Below are 19,567 nucleotides of genomic sequence, written 5' to 3'. Positions count from 1 at the left end.
CCAGGAGGGACTTTATTAGTAGCTTCTCTTGTCCCGTGTGCAGCTCAGCAGTGTCAAGGCGCTCCTGTCCTTTGCCTGCGTCCTTGGGGTACTGCTTTCTGGTTGCCCTGGTCGTGGGTATCCACCTCTGGCACTAGGATTCTGCACTTCTTGTAGCAGTAACTGACCTGCCCATCATAAAATCCTCCAGACAGCTTAACATTGGGGGATTGTCCGAGACTCCCTCATCCCGGGGTCTGGGGCTCGCTGTGCGGGAGCTGCTTGGAAGCAGCAGGTTTCCCAGCAGGCGAGACCTCACGTTTCCTTGGGTTTGTGGGGAGCCGTTTGGTCTGTGAATTGGGAACTGTTCTGGACTGTGGCCTTGGCTGCGGTGCTGGAGCCACAGGTCTCAACCTGGAGTGCTCTGTAATGTGGCCTTTTACTGTTGGTTGTGGTACCTCCCACAGGGGCCTTGTCCTCTAATTATCGTGCTTTGGATTTGATGTTTTTTTTCAGGGCAGGGATCATCCTGTCTTTGTTTTGAGGACACTGTCTACGTTTAAGTCTTGCTTAACTAATGCTGCTAATGAATAGAAATGTGCCGTTTGACCCAGATGACTCTTCTTTGTTCCTATTGCTACCTAAAGGGCCGTATATCCATTTTGTGCATTGAGCATATGGGAAATTATGTTATTTTTTTCTCATTGTTTTCTGGTTTAATGTTGTTTTTGTTTTGCAATAAATCTTTGGTAGCCCTGCAGGCTTTTGTTTTTTCAGATTGCTTTAAAATAATTTCCGAGTATGTAGTCATTTGTTACAGAATAATGTTTGCTTAATTTGTCAGTGTGGGTGCCTGAGGATGCCCATATCAGTGGGGAAGTGAGACTGCGAGGCACAAATATCCACTTCAGTGCCACTCGAGCCTTCATATGGGGACAGAACGTCTTAATTTATGTACTCCCATTTGGAAGACAACTTGCACGGGGCTACATCTGTCCTAACTCTTGTGTTACAACACCAGTGTAATGGATGGCATGACAGGCAATGTAGGTCATGACAAATTTTATCTCCTTTGTGTTGTATCTCGCACCTCGAGGCCTAGGTCCATAGCTTTGCTCTGTGCTCGCAGGCCCCCCTTTGCTTTTCCAGCCCGTTTCAGTTGGTTCAGGCAATGTTCCTGCATTAGTGATCAGTACTTTGCTTTTCTCCCCTTCTCGGTTTTGCTTTACCTTCCTTGCTCAGCTGGAGCTGCCTCCCTTGTTTCTTCAGGAAATGCACATCCCCAGCTGGCCTCAATTACCATGTGTATAGGTAAGATGCACGCTTATTCTTCTCTGTAGGGAATCATTTTTAATGAAGTTTATGGGTAAGATTCAGCAAACCATACAAACAGCACATAACAGGCAACCATGGTGCCAAGTGCTACAGGACTCTTTGTAAAGGCTATTTCAAAACTAATTTTGTCAGGTTGTCCTAATCCTGTCAAGGTTTTTTTTCTTTAGGCTTCTATGTATCTCCAGTTCCCCCTGATGCTAATGAAAGATGGTGATACAAAGCTGCCAAGTGCGGAAAAAATGGCCTGTCGTGCCCAGAGATGCTGTGAATCAGCTACAAAGAAATGAGAGCAAAAATAAGGAAACTAAGAGCAAACATCTCTATTAGGCATCCTGTTGTCTGCGGGGATCTCTGTGAAGCGTGTGAAACACGAATATGATTTCTTCCAACTTGAGCTCCATTAGGGCAACTGTTGTTCAACAGTCCTGTGAACTGGGTCGATCTCCTGCATGTAAATGCTGGAGTTGCTGATGACAGACAGTCTATTGCACTTTATTTCCATCTGCACAGGCTCTCTGGGCACTTCACCCACTCACGTTATGGTAATTTACTGTTGAGTCCAGAATGCATTACTGAGACCTGGAGCACGCGGGTTAGAAGCAGGTGTTTATTTGATTCTGTGCGTCAAATTATACGATGGGATCGAATTATTAGTACTACCTAGTAGCTACGAATTATTAGTACTACCTAGATTCAATGGAGGGCTCCTGCTTCCACTTTATATACTAACAAAAACTGCGAGGGAATGGGATTAGCCTGTTTAGTGTGTGGCCCTGGTGGCATTTCTTGCATGCGTGATGATACCTGTACCCTGCAGGGTCTGAGCATTGCTGCTTCTGCCTGTGGCAGTTGTATCATTGCCTCTACCCATTTTTTTCACTCCTGGCTACCTAAATATCACGACTGCCTTACAAGTCCTGTTGCCACCATTTTCTACTGTTGACATTGGGGAAATAAAGTGTATTAGCTTTTGTATCGGTATTTTAAGTGTTATGTCTCTTTCTGTTGTTTCTCTCGTTTTGGTAGCAGATGTTTCTCAATTTTGAAAGGGTATTCTGATTAACTTAGAAAGTTTTGGATGTCTAAAGGCTTTCCCTACTGCAGTAACTCTGCAATTGAAATGTCAGGCAGTGAGTTCAGAGCCCTATTATTTCAAGTCTGGATGCACTTGTATGCGATTTCTGTGTTTGAAAAGCTGTAGAGTCTTGGAATGAAAATGCAGAAAATAATGCACAGTGCTGGGTTGGAGGTGTTCACAAAGTGCAAAACCCCCTCACAAACCCTCCAGCCCGCAGGAAACACGTTCTCAAGGGAACAGTCTTGAAGATGCAGGTTCTGCAGCGTGTCACCAGGCTGCGTCTTCACTCAGCCTCTTGCTGCGCTCAGTGGGAGCCCAATCCTGCGCACGGATATCCTGCGTGTTCACAGCCCCAGGCACTTTGGGCAGAGGAGCTTGTGGGCCACACACGGCCCGGGGTGCGGAACAGGGAGCAAAGTGCCTCGGCTGAGCACCCTGGCGAATCCCTTCCTGTGTCAGCAGGAGCCACGCGGGTTTTTCCTGCACGTCAGCTTTCGGATGCTGCTCTGTCGGGTGAGGAAGGGCTGCTGAGAGCCCTTCTCCCAGGCACTGTTTCACCTTCATGTGCGGGAGGTGACACTTGTGCCCACGTCTGCCCCAATAACCCCCAAGCTGCCGATGCTGCTAGAGGACCTGCAGCACAGGGCAGCGTGAGAGGCATCTTGTGGTTGCACCCTGTGGTGTCAGTGCCTGCAGAATCTACTCGTCCAGTGTTGCTGTTCACTCTTGTTGTTATTGCATATAAAATGCTGACGCTGCAGCACTGCTCTATGGCACATTTGGTAGCACAATTTTTGCTTGGGTGCTTGGCAAGATGATGTCCATTAACATTTTAAGAATGAAAAATATATTTGATCTGGTTCCATATACTTCTCTATGCCATTTTGTATAAAATACATAGAGTGACGTTTTAGAGTGGAGGTAATTGCGGAACAGATTTTTTCGTCCCCCTGACAAGCAATTTGTGAAAAGGATAATTTATTATTGTAGGATGCTTAGAGGGCATAGGCGTAGATCGAGCATTTCAAAGACTTCTCTTGTTTAAACTGCTTATTAAATTGTTAATGACTCTGGAAGTTTTGCATATTATTATTTAAAAAGAAAAACCTGTGTGTGTACAGTGTGCTTAATGATGAATTAAAACTTTAAATCACTTACTGCATGCAACTGCTGTAATATGGCGTGGGATTAAGTGAACATATTTGTTTTGTCCTAGATTGAAACTTGGATAAAACTGTTAAACACATTATGTTAGCTACATACCATAAATTTTGCACACATTGAGCAAGTGGTATATTTTCCTTTGTCTGTTCGCATCAGTTAAGTAAATATGATCCAGGTTAGGCGAGGAGAATTACTCAATTCATGAGCCTATTTGCATGACACATGGGATGGGAGAGCTGCATTTTGCGGAATACCAAAAGCATTTGATCTTGAAAAAGTCTTGCCTATGGGTTTTGAATATAGATGTATTTAAAAGTGGCTCCGAGTATGGAGTAATTCCAGCCTTAAAATCTGAATCCGTGGAAGAAGCCAGAAAGAGGGCAGCAGTCTGTGTCCTGACTTTGGGCACGTACATAGGTGTATGCAGAGCTCCCATTGCTGTCGAGCAGGCGTAAGCATATGCTTAAATTTAAGCTTGTACTTTGCCTTGAGCTGGAAAGGAGTGTTTCAAGCTGAGGGAGCACTGCTGTACGAGCTCCGAGCCGGCTCTGCTGCCGTCTGCCACCAAAGGGACCTCGCTGTGCCGGGAGCTCTTCCCTGCCTCATTAGGGCAGCCGCGAGGAGGGCGAGCAGCAGGCTTGACAAATACATTCAAATTGATCTTGTGAAACACTCAGGGATATGGGAAAGGTCCTAGCATAGTGAATAATTACTTGGTCAAAGGTAATTTTAGCAGCTCGATTAAAAATAACGTCTTGCAGGTCACTGTGGAGCAGGTCTGATTTTCACTTACATCATCGTTAAATGGTTTTCTTAATTTCAAGTAGATTATTTTGCAGTCATTAGAGCAGACTACCTGGAGCTCTCCTGCAGCTGCATGTAAGAGGTACGTACGCAGCGAACGCAGGCCGAGGGGCAAGGAGGGCTGTTTGGGGCCTTGGTATTAATATTTCAAATGTTTTTCTTTCGTTGTCTTAATATTTTATTATCAGATTTCTGCTCATTATGCGTATGGCCTTATTCCCTATGTGAATTGATGAAGCTGTGTTGCAGTAAATTGAAAAAGAGAACTATATGTGGAGGATGATTTATTGTTAATGTGAAATTCAGCATAAACCTACAAAGGCATTCGCAGAAATCCCTAGCTAGCTCCGAATTCCTGTTATGAGACGGACAATCAGCTGCCCACCAAACGGTGCGCCACGTGCTCTATTAATCCTGCGGTGACACATCCCCTTGCATGCATTTAGGTTGCAAATAATACAAACATATGTCACCATTTTGTTTTTATTGATTTTGGACTTTCAAAGTATAGCTACAGCACAAGGCATTACGAAGACATTTATTGCCGAGTTTGCTTTGATTTGTTGTAGCCAATTGAAATTGTGTCAAAGTGAAGTCTTTAATATTAAATATGATTAATTCCCTTAGGCCCCTGTCCTGCAGCACCATCCGACTCAAGGTGACCCTGCTGGACTAGAGGCGGATTCCCCAAGCACTGTCCAGTTTCCTACTGTTGCAGAAAATTATAATTCAGTTCATGCCTAACAAGGTATTGTTGTTCATAAATATATAAAACTGAGTCTTAAGCTGCTTACTTTTTTTGTTGTTTGTTTGTTTTTGCTGTTGTTTTAAGGCTATTCTGGAGTCATCTTTTCCATTTGTTAGCATTTGCCAGTTTTTGCCTTTCTAACCAATTTTTGGTCAATATGTATTTATTTTTGTGCCAAAGTTAGTGTTTATTTTCAAGAGACTTCCTTTACTGACAAATTTAAAGATGGTGACCACAGTCTTTCTCAGACTTGCACTTTCTCCAGTGCTTGCAGTTATATCAGTATGTTCCTGTGTATGCTATGGTGCTGGCTTGATTGATGCACAGCAGAACAGTGCTTACCTTTTCTGTGGTCATCCCCCAAATCCTCCTCCTCCTCAGTGCTCTCTAACTGAAGAACTTCTACTTTACAGCAAAATTCTTGTAGTCCTTAAGTGCAAGTAGCATTTAGAAATGCAAATCTTCTGCTTTGATCTTGTAGCTCTTCATGTGTGATACTCCAGTCCTTCTTTGTATCGATTAGGTCTCCTAACCTCATATCATTGTCTAATGATTTTTTATTAACACATTCTTACTGTTAGCCTGACTCATGAATAAATATATTAAATAAGAAAGAGCACTGAGCGCTGCTCTTGCAAAATTGCCCTAGTTCTTCTCTCCACCTTGACTGTCCTATCCTCTCTTTCCTGCTTTAGAGTTTCTCACTCTCCGCTGGTATATTTGCGGGAGCATCATGTTGGCAGAGGTGCAAACTGCATCTCTCTCCGCTGGCACAGAGCCCTTGGGGAAGGACAAGAGGCTTCCATGGAAGCGATGGCATCAGTGGTGTTGGCCAAGTTGAAGAGATGCAGCTCTCTTTTAATGGTCTCCTCGTGGGATGAGGAAAGGGCATAGACTTTTCAAAATGTAGCTGGTTCCTTTAATTCTCAGCTTGTCATTCAGCTTGGCGAGTGCAAGGAGGTAATCAGTGCTGGTTTGCTTCCCGGCGGCCTCATGTGTTAGCCCAGCTGGTTGAGCACAAATATTAAAGCAAAACCTTGCAATCTTTAAGAAGTCCCTTTTTTTTTTTTTTTTTTTTTTTTAAGCTTAGGAAAAGATTTCAGATAAAATGAAGATTTCAGGTAAAATTGCTCCATCAGAAGTGTTTTATTAGGTCTAGAAAAAAAATTGGTGTTTCTTTAGATGAGAGCAGATTTAGTGTTTGGGAGCCGTGGCCTGGGTGCTGGTTTGGGGACATTTCCTACCCTGCTGTTGTGCTGTCTGCAGTTGTGATCATGCAGGGGCTGCTTGGGAAAGGCTGTACAGCATCAGCCCCTGCAGACTGCCAGCTTAGCTGCCTGCTTTACGCATTAATAATAAAGGATGTATTCTATGGGCTAGTTCTCTAGTTTCGATTTTATGTAACCTGTAATGTAGCTAGGGAACAGCAAGGGGAAAAAGGAGCCGGGGATCTTGACAAGGGAAAAAACAGGCATTAAAACTAGTTAAAATATCATTTTATCAGCATAAAATTAATGGAGTTTATCCCGTTAGCTCACAAAACCTAGTCAATGTTAAGCTAAATTTCACTGTGGTGTTTACTAGTGAATAAGAGGATATAAAATGCAGGTTTCCACTTAAATGATTCTGTTATTTAACACAGCTCTCGGAACAATCACTTAATCTATTGAGCTGGGTATTATTATTCATTACTGTTCAGTTGTGGCCTCCCAGTGACTACAGGTAGAGCAGAGCTTTGCTGCTGCCCCTCAGGACATCGATGGGGATAAGACCAGAGCGATGTTGGATTGGGATCCAGATCCCAACCTCCTTGCTCTGGCAGCAGAGGGGCTGATGTCTGCAGGAGTGTCCTCTGAGGGTGGAGGGCACCCTCAAATGTTCATTGCCCTTCATTCCCAGTTAACAAAAGTCCATTTGATCCACGTAGTGCCGAGGCATTTGCAGATAAGCTCCCCGCTACAGAGCGGCGCATTCTGAGGGCTCCCTGGGAGCCAGTGGGTAGATGTGGATGGGTTCCCATGCCCCTGGAAAGGACATCCGCTGCTTATGGCTGCTGTGGCTTTGCAGATGTCCTCCTGCTGCCAACCCCTATAGGAAGCTCCCACGACAGCAGCAGTCGGCCTTGGGGGTGCTGCTGTTTCCGTACGTGTCCTTGCAGTGCCCGGTCACCTCTCCTGGCCTTGTGCCCTTCCTTTGGGGAAGGACCTTGTGGTGACCCGGTGGGTCGTCCCCTCTGCCGCCGTGCTGGGGCCCTGGGCAGGTCCGGGCTGTGCCGCGCTGTGACAGCCGGCGCGTGGCTCTGGAGCACGGAAGGGCCTGGGGATTGTCTGTGTGGGTGTCTTTGCGCTCTCCCCTTGCTCCTGCATCACGGCTCTGCCGGAGTTTCTCCCAGAGCAATCTGGGCTTCTATCTGGGTCAAAAAAGAAATGGGGAAAAACTTTTTCTGTGGGTTTTTTTTTTTTTTTTTTGAAAAGAATATTTCTAGGTCAGTTGAAAAGAAATAAGATTTTTGTAACTCCTAATCTCTTTTCTCATTCTGTCCAGAAATGCATGAGGAAGATTATTGAAAACAGTGTTTCTCCATGTTATCCAAGCGGATTAGGTTAAAAACTGTGCGACTGTGTGAGCTTTTTTATGACAGATTTAAGGGCGGAGTGATGGGACCAAAAAAAAAAAGCCTCATTATTCACCTGGGACAACTGCTTTCTTTTATCTTGGTGTTTGTTGGTCTGCCATTTAATCTAGTCATCCTCAAACTTGCTACAGCTCTAAAGAGAAAAATAGTGAAGTGCCAGACAATACTTTGATGGAGGATGTTTAGAAACCTCTCCTGTTGGTTCACATGCCCTTTGTCAGAAGAATAACAGGGACGTTATTTGTGATCTGTGCTTACCCGCCTTGCTTAACAACGGCTGCAAGTGAACCTGCTTTTTCTGCTTTGTACTGAGATCCTTCGATATAAATATTAATCGAAGGTCTTTCTGAACTGGCCCATTGGGACACTGAATCTGTCATAATTTGAAGATGGTTTCAGAAGATGTCTGTAAAAAGCTGGATTTCTGACTTTGATTATTGAGAACAATGTCAAAGTGGGAATCAAAGACACAACAGAAGGAAGTAAACTGAAAATAGAGGAGAAAATTTGTGATGGATCACTGGAAAAGGCCAACATGGCTTTCACCTCCCCAGCTGGAGGGACGAGTCAGTAAGATGCTCAGCAGGTATAAAACATCCAGGTTGGTTCAGTGCAAGCGTTAGAAATATTTCTTCTGTCTAAAGTGTCAGCAATCACAGACAGAACCAATTGACAGTTCAGGACAGGCTGATGTATGAAGAGGACAGTAGCTTTTTTCTTTTTTTTTAATCCATCTTCTAATTTATTAGCAGTGATGAGCGTGGTGAAGAGAGCGAATCCCTTCGAGCAAGTACAGCCAGAGGAATATCAATTAAATTGAATAATCAGATAGACAGGGCTATTGTTGAGTATCAGGTAATAGCAATCAGCGCAGAAGAGAAGAGACAGTTTTGCAGGTCGTGGGCTAGCTACTCGACGTATCTGAATACTGAAGCTTGCTGTCATCCCCCAGTAGTACCTCACACACGTGGAGATTTGTTTCCCAGCTACTTCCTATTTTATAACACGGTGTCCTATAACGTAATCAGTTTGTCGACAGCACGTACCTACCTGTTTTATGTGCTCAGGCCCATAGATGCCCATAGGCGCCTATGATATAAGGTGTTGCCTAAAATCTGGCTGCATCTCTTTTTGTGTATTGAGCAGGGTACAGCATGGTGAGAGCAGGTTATAAAACGTCAGGATTGCAGCAGGCATGGGATTCGTTTTATCTATCTTTACTAGTTCAATATACCTGTGATACACTCCAATCTCTATGAATTCAGTGGAGAGGCACTTGTGGAGTGCAGTTTTTCTGACCACTTGTAGATGTCTGCTTCAAGATAAAATGAATCCCAGGCTTGGTGCTTTAATTGCTGTGAGGTGAATCTGTGATGGACCCACTAGTTTCTTGTTCTTGGAAAGTGATTTTCAGAAAGATGTCTCTCTCTTTGAGAAAGGACACTGACATTGTCTGGTTTCTTACATATTTTTTAAAAATAACATTTATTTATTGAACATCTTTTTTTTTAATATTAAGTGAAATTGGATTACTGATTTTATACCCAAAAATATTGAGGGGGAAAAAAAAAAGGGTGGGGGAAATCTTGCAAAAACCAAACTGGATTGCTTTTAAATATTCAAAAGAGAAACAAATGTGAAAAGTCAAGCTTGTTATGAAACTTCTCTTTCACTCCAGTTCTAGCGATGTGAACTATGACATGAATAACGCTGGGGATGGAGGTTTTGGTGCATACTGAGGATGTTTTCCTGGGGAAAACTGAGTGTAGCAGAAACGTGTTGGAAGCTTTAGGTAAGCACTATGGGGTGGATTCCTATGGCTTTGCAAGTGTCCTTTTCATTCGACATGAACTTTGTGTCTGTCTCCTACTGCAGACCCTACTGCAAACCACTGGTTTGTCCCTGCTGAGCCAGCGAGGCAGACAAGCCTCCCTCAGCCTGCGCTGTTTATCTGCTTCAAAGTGGGGCTTGATTGTGACTGAAATAGAACACAAAAGCCGGTTAGAAATGTCTACAAAATGAGCTGCTTTGATTATCTGTAGGTGGACAACATGCAAGCGTGCCTCAGCTGGAAGCGCCGTGGCTCTGCGCGCCGGTCAGCTCAGGACAGGAATATCCGTGCGGGATACACACATGGGCTTCTTGTCCTTCAGCTCCGCTGGTCATTGTGTTGCGTCGTCCATGTTCTTTAAGGTTTCTTTGAAAGACAGAGATGTTTCCTTTGTTCATGCTATGTTGTGACTGCAGGTACAAACCTGCGTTTTTACCAGCCTCCAGGCTTGCACACTGAGTGCGGGTATTTGCCTGTGCAAATAAGACTCGAAAGGGTGAGTGCCCTTCCACTCATGTAAAACTCTCAATATTAAAGCATGTCCCTTGCTTTCAGTGGGAGCAGAATGATTTACATTTACCATTTGAGAGCTGGGTACTTCATTTTTTATGTTTTGAATGTAAACTGCCTCTATTTGAGAGATGTGAGTGCTTTTCCACTAGACACATGTAGAAGGGCAGTAGAAGATGGCCTGTCACGGCATATATTTTTCGTCTTTGATGCTGCAAGCTCTGAGTATTTATGCCTGGTGTTCTAATCCCCAGGGAAGCATTCAAATTTACAATGTGAACCACCACTCATCCAGATTTTGGCATTCAGTCAAACAGAAATTTGTCATAGTTTATAATGCTTGTTAACGAGGAACATCAAAAATTAATGCTCATTAGGGTGCTCATTAATATGCATGCTAGTCTCAGTTTTGACTTAATTAAGTGGAGCACCACTTCCCGCTGCAGTGTGCGGCTGCCGCAGGGCCGGGAGGCGAGCACGGTGCCGGGACAGGATGGAGCTGGGCTGCCTTGGGGGCCTTCCCTGGGGCTGGGTGGGGGGCACTGCTCTGCCCAGCTGCCTCTTTGGCTTCCCAGCAGCTAAGCAAGAAAATCTGGATGGTGTTGCTGGAGATGTGCTTGATTCGATGTTTTTGCTGCTTGCCTTCTCTTCCCTTAGGTGGAAGGATACACACAGGTCATGGGGCAGTAGTTACTGCGTGGTCTTTGTGGCACATGTGCATGCCCTCTAATTGCTTTGCTGCTTCTCAGGAGGCTGCTGGGGCTGCTTTTTCTTTGCAAGGGTCTTGCAGGGCCCTGAAAACCATAACGCAGGTTGGAATCAGCATTGCCAGAAGGGGAGCCCTGCCCGCTGATGTGACTGGCATGTGCAGGGTCCCGCACTGGCAGCCCTGTCCAGCTGCTGCCCTCAGCACAGGGTGCATCAGGTTGAATGAGTCTGGGCGCAGCCCCTGTGTCCTTGCTCAGTCCTGGCCTATGCATCTATAAGCTGTTTGGAGCGTGTCCTTGGAGTATTAATTAATTAAACAGCTGTCACTAACTCCTTGCCACTCAAGCTGTGGGGAAACTAAGAGTGATTAGCAAAAGCGCAGGCCCCCTGCGTGCTTGGGCCTGCCTGGGAAGCCTGGCACTGGTTGGGCACCCCAGCCTGCGTCTCCTGTTCCCTCTCGCCTCCCCAGGGCCCGCATGCCCCTGGCCTGGCTTCTCCAGCACCAATGGCCACCAAACAGCTGGAGCTGCTGCTCTTGGTGTGCTGCTGCTGTCCAGAGCAGGGCGCCTTTACCCAACGGGGAGCGACAGGAGCGGGGAGCTGCCAAGGTGTGAGGAGTGCAGAAAATGGAGGTGGAGGCAGGACTGAGACAGGCACTCATGCCAAAAGGGGGTGCGGGCAGAGAGATTCCAAGTTAAGGGAGGAGAGGATGGGCAGGCTTGCGGGGTCGCGGAGAAGATACCTTGGAGCCCAGTCCTGAGCAGGTTCTCTGTGGTCCGAGGACACACCAGATCCAGATAGGGGCCTACTGGTGGGTAGACAACAAGCACTGATCTTCTTCCCCCTACATAGCTTAATATGAATGAATTAAAAATACACTGCAACACGGTTAATGCAAGTAACAGAGCTCTCTCGACCCTCCAGTCACTTCATTTGCCTATGTGACGTAGTTTCTGTGTCCTCTTGCCTTGTGTTCCAGAGTTCACACTGCTAGTGAGGAGGAGCAAGGCCCACAGAGGACAGGGCTTTGGGCTTCTCTTATTGCTACAGATCTCACTGTTTCAGTGGGACCTGGAAGAGGGCTCTGTCAAAATCAAACTTCATGGTATTTGTGCAGCTGATCATTGGCTTCAATATTCCTATAGTTGCTGTAGCATTTAACTGCTAGAGACTAACCAAATACATAACAGATGTGCAAATATGTCTTTGATCAGTGCACCATGCTTTAAACTGATCATGAGATCCTGCTTGTGAATGCATTTAATCCTCTTTCCTCTTGTAAATGAAATCTGGAGATGATTTTCCTTGATTATTTATCATTTTTGTTGATATGGAAAACCTCGTGCTGTTAAATGCAGGAGGTTTAATGCCATATGAACAGCCTAGTATTGACCTCTTCTTGGTTTGACACCTGGTTCTCTCCAGCTGAGATGCTGAGTAGCAGGATCCCAATCCTGAGTCCCCTGAGCAGGGACGCAGAGTCCAAGTGACATGGTGCAGGGGAAGAGGCATACAGGATAGTGAACGCTTAGAGCGGCTGGATTCAAGTCCCAGCTTCCCTCTAATGACTTTGCAGATTCTTGAGTCTGTCTGGGGACTAAAGGCTCCTGCTCTGAGGCAGGTGGTTTACTCAGAACATGGCATCAAACTCCCAAAGGTTTTTGCTGGGGGGGGGAAAAAAAAAGAAAAGAAAAGAAAACAAGCAAAACCAGATATGCCTCAAACCTGAATGACAGTGGTCAGTTAGGGAGCATGGATGAACCTGTGGGCTTGTCTTGAACATTGCAATTTGATTCAAGGCACAAGAGGCGCTTCCCACACCAGCCTGTGTTAGGTGCTAAGCCAGAGGAGTGAGGAGCAGAGATGGTCTCTGCAATTTCAGAGCACATCAGCATAAGGTTATTTAGCACAAGGGATTGTGTCATTTCAATTCACGGAGGCAGCTCCCGAGGGCCCAAGCTCTGGATTTTCCTGGTGTGCCGCACTAGTCTGTTACTAATAGTCAGGACTGTAATAAAAGAACCTGCATGCAGGCACACTGACCCATTCTGGCTTTGACACAGGGATATTCTGCTGCTTTATTCATCTGGATGCTTTCATTTGTTTCAAATATCCTTTTCATTGCATTTCAGGAAGGGATTAAACAGCACTGGTGTTAAAGGTGTTGGTGGAAATTACATGCTGCTGCAGAAGCCATGCAAAGGCTGGCTAGAAAATACAGTTTAAAATAGCCTTGCAGCCTCAGGGGAACAAAAGGTGGAAGTCTGTCTTTCAAAGGGAGCTGGTGGAACACCACCTACTACCTGGCCAAGTGCAACGCTAAGAAATGACACAGCTGCGGGGAAAATGCTATAGAGGATAGATTGCAATGCTATGTAGAGCACACACGTCCCGTGAAGCTTTTAAATACCTGTGATCTGTAGAATCCAGTACTTTCTATTTTTTACTGTCTTTCTTTCCTTTAAAATCAGTTCATTTCAAAGGAGGAGTGCAGCGGAGAGGAGAATGAAGCAAGTGTTCCTCTGGGCCTGGATGCTTCCAAGCAGGAATCATGTTGCTGAAAAAAAGAGCCACTGGGTTGGACCTGAATGAAGAGTAGGTGCCTCTGCATAGGCTGGACTTGAAGGTGGCCTTTTGAGGCACATCCTTTCACCTTGAGTCGGTTATTAGGGGATAAAGGGTGCGTTTTTCGGCAAACACTGCAATCTGCTTCTTGAAAATTCTGTCATTTTGTTGGAGCAGAGCCAGAACAATCTCTCGGGGGTCTATAGGCAATCCAATTTTATATCTGTTTTTTCCTTTTGAAGGGAATAAGGAGGGGTCTGTGTGCAGACCTGCATGGCAGCAGGTAAAGGTCACAATGTGTCTCTAGGACATGAGGGCTGCAGAGCAAGATGTGTTTGTAGCTGCCATCCCTGTCCTCAAACCAGTATGAAAGGGTGTAGGGTCAAGTAATTTTTGTACTTCCTGACCTGTTTTTTCAAATTCATGCAGTCTGATCAGATGAGAGACGCATTAAAGTTTTCATCATATTGTGTAAGTCATAGCAAATTTGTCAGAAGGACCTCTCTCTAAACAGGTACGTGTGATAATTTCTATTTTGGCCTCCAGTTCTGCTATCCCAGCATGTCCCTGAAGCCAGAAGAGCATTGCCTGCTGGGAGCTCCGTCGTGGGGCAGGTACATAAGGAATTGCATGGGACTACAGCATGGCAGGTGGATACCATTTATGCAGACAGCTGAGATCTCAAGATTTGCAGCTTTCTGCAGAGAGTGAGTGCTGTTTTGCATGACTTTAACAACTCTCCAGGTTCAGCTGCCAGGTACGGAGCCATTACCTCCTCCTCCCAATACTCCACTGCACAAGAGTGCTAAGAGCAAACATCTGAGTTCTTTGTTTTTCTGCCAATATAAGGAAACTCTTATTAGTTTTTCTCCCAGTGAAGGCGTATGGAACAGCTTTGCATGCAAACAGCAATTACTGGCAGGATAAAGGATTTGAGTTTACTATTGATTTTAAGTCAGGAAATTTTCTCTGCCTCAGTACTTGTAAGGTTTTCTGAATACGATAATATATAAGCAGTGGCATCAACTTCTGACATGTGCTGTAGTCAGAATTCCCTTTCAGCCCCTTTTCATTAAATGTGATCCCTGTAACAGAGCTTTTCTTCCACTAAGAAAGCAGAGGCATAATCTGAAAGAGTGTGGAGAAGGCAAAAGAAGAGAGACTTGTGTTTTCTTGCAACCACATCCCCTGCTCACAGTATCAAATTGAGGAAGTTTGTCTTTTTAAAGTCCTGAACCGTGAAAATAATGCTCAAAATACTCCTGAATGTGGATTTGTAAATATTTGGATCTATATGTATATGTTTCTCTATTTGTTTTTGGTCTTTAAAAAATACTGGTTTATTATGATTTCTTTCTCTGCCTTTAGGGATCTTTGCTCAGTTGAGCTTGTGGAAACGTCTCCTACAGGTTTTCCAATTTCTGACTCCGCTTCCATTAGCACTTTTAGATAAGTGTCACCTGGCCTTGGTGCCTTGTCAATTGGAAGGATTCTCTAACCTTTTAATAATCATTTTGAACTGGTGTCTTCGCTGGAGATATGCTGAACAGAGGAGAGAGTTGATACCTGCTTTACATCCGCCTGCCACTTTTATTTAGGGAAGCAAGTATTGATACTGCCCCTGGGAAATTCAGGGAAAGGAAATACTTCTGATGAAGTTAACAGACAATTTGATGTCAGTACTGATGTATACAGATGTAGCCAAAAGAAGAGATGTGTGGATTAATTAATTAGAAAATGCTTGCTACTTGTGACTACCCAAGGGTATCCCTATGTGCTCAGCATATAGAAATACCAATTTGGAGAAGCAATGTTTCCCTATTAGTAAACCAATACTTTTGGCACTAAAATTCTGTCACGAAAGAAACCTGTCTGAAGAGATCAGCAAGTTGAATGACATGATACTCTATCTCTCCTGAGAATGAGCAGCAGGGACAGATAAGCAATTTATTCTCCGCTCAGCACCTGCAGGCTGATGGGTTGCTGCCCAATTTCTAAAGCTATTGCTGTTAAAAAGCCAACACTTGCCAACAATTATTATATAATGCCCCCTAAACTATCTCATGTCTTTCTCTTCCACGTGTCTGCTTGCATTAGCACATGGATGTGTTCCTGCCCCGCTGAGCTGCTGCCTGAAGTGCTGCCTCGTTTGCTCGAGTTTCAGAGCACTGATGGAGTCGGCCGGGTGGCCAGTACTGCTTTTAAGGTCAAGCCTAGTTCTAGGGAGAGCCCATGGACAATTCTTAGCAAATGCTGACTTGAAAAACTCGGAACTCTTAGCATGTGTAAACAGTTAGCCCTCTTGTGCTGTTTTACCCCTGATGCTCCATGGTTGTTACCTAGTGAGGACAAGGTGATTCCTGGTGTTAGCAAACTCTGGAAAAGTTAGTGTCTCACTGTTAACCTGCAAACATGTATTTACTGAAAGCAGAACAACAAAAACATTCCAAAAATGGTTTGTGTAAAAATTCATCTCCACTAGTATTTTATTTGAGACATTTAGCGTAAATTAGTACCCTGCATTCTCACACTCTTCTAATTCAGATGAATGAAGGAAAGCTAAAAACCTGGCAGATGACATTTGGTGTTTCAGTATTGCAAAGTACCTGTTGTGTTAGAGCTTGGTAGAGGTGCAGACCCCCCCAGTTGTTGAGCTCTTGAACCACATTCCACCCTCCCTTTCTGCAGGTCCTCTAGCCTCAAGCAGCCCTTGCAACTACGAGATCCCACTGAAACTAATGAGCTGCACACAGAGCTGCCAGGGTGCCTTGGTTAATCCTCATGGGCTTTTCAATGTACATGCTTTTATGCACCTGTTTGAGCTTTGTGATAATATGAAATGAGGCTGGGTATTAGATTCCCCTGTTTCCTTGCAGAGAAGCTCATCCTTTGTGTTTTCTGTGTCTCCTTTTTTTCCATGAGAGTATTAAGCTTTGTGTGTTAGCCTTAGCCCAAGTCAGCCACTTCCCTTTGAGGTTTCCTTGGTCTCCTCTGTCTCCTTTGCTAAAGAACGAGCTGTACCACAACAAAAGATTGATGAGAGCCATTAGCACTTGTCATATTTTGAGATGCACTAAAAGGTTTAGGAAAACATGGATTTCTTGGTGTTTGAAGAAGTCACTAGGCAGTCACCTAGGGGAAAGGCTGTGAATCTGCACAACCTGCCTGGAATGCATCCCGTTAAAAAGCCTCTAGGGCTTCTGGTGCAAGCTAAGCTTATGGGTAGGCCCTTGGATGCATTTTTTGTTGGATTTTTCAATTGAAAGGGGGTGAAGGAGCATATGAGAGCACAAGACCTTAATTAGAAGCTTCTGTTTTCATTAACAGAACAATACATACTTGTAAGCCTCTCTATTTTGACAGAGTATTTCTGTATTTCTGCCCCAAGGGAGGCAGGCTGTTGCTGCCCTGCTCTGCAGGGAGTGCCTGCCCTTGGTGGGCAGCGGTGGCTCTGCGCCCGGCTTCTGCGGCTGCTCCCACCACTGAGAGCGCAGGTACCAAGGCGGAGATTCGCCTTTGGCAAAGCAGCAGATCCAGGACTCGGTGTGAAATCCTAGGCCAGACTTTGGCATTCACTTCCAGGCTTTCTTAACCATTTCCCTTTGTGTTAACGCGGGGTTGATTCCACATCACACTAGACAAGCAAAAAGTGGCAGGTTTGTGTCATATATGTGGGGCAGGAGCTGCAGACTGGTCCTAGTTTAGGATTAATTACAGCTTGAATTTGACTTTAGCTCCGTGTTGGTTCTGCTTGTATTTTACAGAGCTAATAGACGTAGCCTCTATGGCAGCTCCGCATGAAAGAGCAGCTGGAATATTACTGAGCAGACCAACAATGGGAGCTTTTATCACCGCACCGAAGTTCAGAGCAGTAATTGAGCTTTTCGAGGCACGCAGAGGAGTTGCCTTTCGTTCATTTTGATCGAACATGTATCTAAATCCCCTTTGAGAATCTCAGTCTAATTTCTGCAGCACAGGTGCTCCCACGGCTCCTGCTGGCTTCAAAGAGAGATCGGTGGTGCGAGGAAGATGGGGTTGCTTCTAGGTTAGTCTCAAAGAAACCAGGAAACTGCACCACAGAGTGCAGAAAATATTTTAATTCCCAGTAAATAATAGTTGACTTTGTGATGGATATAGGCAGAGATAAAAGAAAGCTTAGTGTATTTTTTGAAGAAAATGATGTTGCATTCTCCTTCATCCCCACTCCCCCACATTTTATGGTGTTTAGATTATAAAGAAAGAGTTTTGAAGTGATGCTCTTGTTGTCCTAGATTGACATTCACTCTCAGTCTCTGCCAGGATTCAATATTGCTCATGCACATTAAAACAGTTTTAAAACATCTTTATTCAGGTAATAAATATATGGTAATTATTGGCTGTGGGAGTGCATTCTGATTTTGTAATGCGTATTGATTATTGGTGCTAGGAACACTGTCTTCAAAGGATGCCCCCACTGTTGGGTCTGCACCACTTTGGGTTGTAGAGATGTAATATTCATAACTGCAAACAAACAAACCTCACCCCCTTCAAAACTCTGAGCTGGCCCAGTTGAGCCTTGTGTGTCTAATTAAACAGCAGAGCGAGCTTTGGCATGTGTCTGCAGCATCAGCTCTGGGAGAGACTCAAGCTCTGAATTTATCTTTATTAAGACCTTGTCCAAATGATAAATATATGCTGCCTGCTTGGTATCTGCTACTTGAAAATAAATCACTGCAGGATTGATTTGCTAACAGCCTAGCTGTGTGTGTCCTTATGCCAGGAGGACAGGCCGAGTCCTTTGGAAAGCTGGCAAGGAGGTGGCTGCACGGAGGTCGGTGTCGTTGCCACGAATAAACGCAATGGCAGTGCCCTGACCACGAGGAACCCACGTAGGGCCCTCCAGCAGCCACCACCCACGCTGCCTCTGCCGCCTGAGTGGGGCTGGGGTGCTGACTTGTGCTTCTCTGTCCTCTCTTCCCCTTTTCCAAAGTTAAAACTGGCAGGTGGAGAGGAGTCCGCCTCTGAAATCCCATGGGAAGTGAGCCAGTGTGCTGGAAAGCCCGCAAATCTGAGAGCTGGATTGCTCTGCAGACCTGTGGGTGGTTTGAAGAGGAGGGTTTGCAGCACAAAACTGGTGTTGGCAGTGGCTGGAAGCGGGAGGAGACTAGCAGGACCTCAAATATTGGTGTTGCTAGCGTTCAGGAGCTGTGCTCACAGCCACAGCTCTGCCTTGGTGAGGCTTGGGTTCCAACACACATGGAAACAGTCCCTCAAACCGGGATGGGACCATTCCTGGGTTTAAACTTGGGTAGTTTAGTGAGTTTTTGGCTGATTCAGGCTCTAAGAAAGTTTTTATGGAAGTGATTGTGAAAGCTAATAGAGTTTACCAGAGATGGCTTTGAAATTTTTAAACTGTATAGTACTAGTTAATAGAAAAATATCCTTGCTCTGAAAGATTGGTTTTAAAAGCGTATTATGTTTTATAAAATTCCCTAGAGCTTTTCCATAATGGTATTTAAACTGGTGTAATATGGTAGAGCTTGATGGGCTCAGGCACTACAACCTGACTTTCCTGCTTGTACCACCTTTGCTTTAGTGATAGTGCATTGTAGAGAAGGAAGAATTATATTAAAGTGCTGCAATTTTCTATTATATACAAACAGAACTTCAGAAATCACCTCTTTACCCTGAAAAGCCCCAGGAGGCTGATCTTGGAGTAAATCAAATAAAATGCTTTTGCATTTTGTTCTTCTGTGTGGAGCACAGAGCTGATCTAAACAAGCTCTCTGGTACTTTTGAGGGCAGTTATGTAGTTTAACTGTGCAGTAATTGAAGCTGAAAATTTTGTTTCATCCAGAGTGTGTAACATGCGCTTTGAGTGAGATGTAGCTAAAAGCCTTTGTAAAGGAGACCAGCTAGTAGACATTAGATGGAATGAAGGACCTGTCTTTGAGCTCAAGTCATATCAGGTGATTTCTAGGCTTAGGAGTCTAATGAACTGCACTCACATTACCTGGAAAGGAGAAACTTCTGCCCATGTTTCATATTGATCCGAAAACAACAGGCAAAAATGCAAGTTTGCAAAATATTTTATTTTACAGCCACTTTTGCAACATTAGGAAAACCTTTTAAAACCTCTCTTTCTTTTTAGAAAGAAAAGCTTTTAAGGTCTGTGTGATAAATTCTGTGGTTTGCATATCTTTTACTTAAATATATGGCGCAACATGCAGC

The sequence above is a fragment of the Nothoprocta perdicaria genome, unplaced genomic scaffold (genome assembly GCF_003342845.1).
Source record: "Nothoprocta perdicaria isolate Ctin4 unplaced genomic scaffold, notPer1 scaffold_17, whole genome shotgun sequence".
NCBI classification, from domain to species: domain Eukaryota; kingdom Metazoa; phylum Chordata; class Aves; order Tinamiformes; family Tinamidae; genus Nothoprocta; species Nothoprocta perdicaria.
This window is presented reverse-complemented; position numbering follows the sequence as displayed.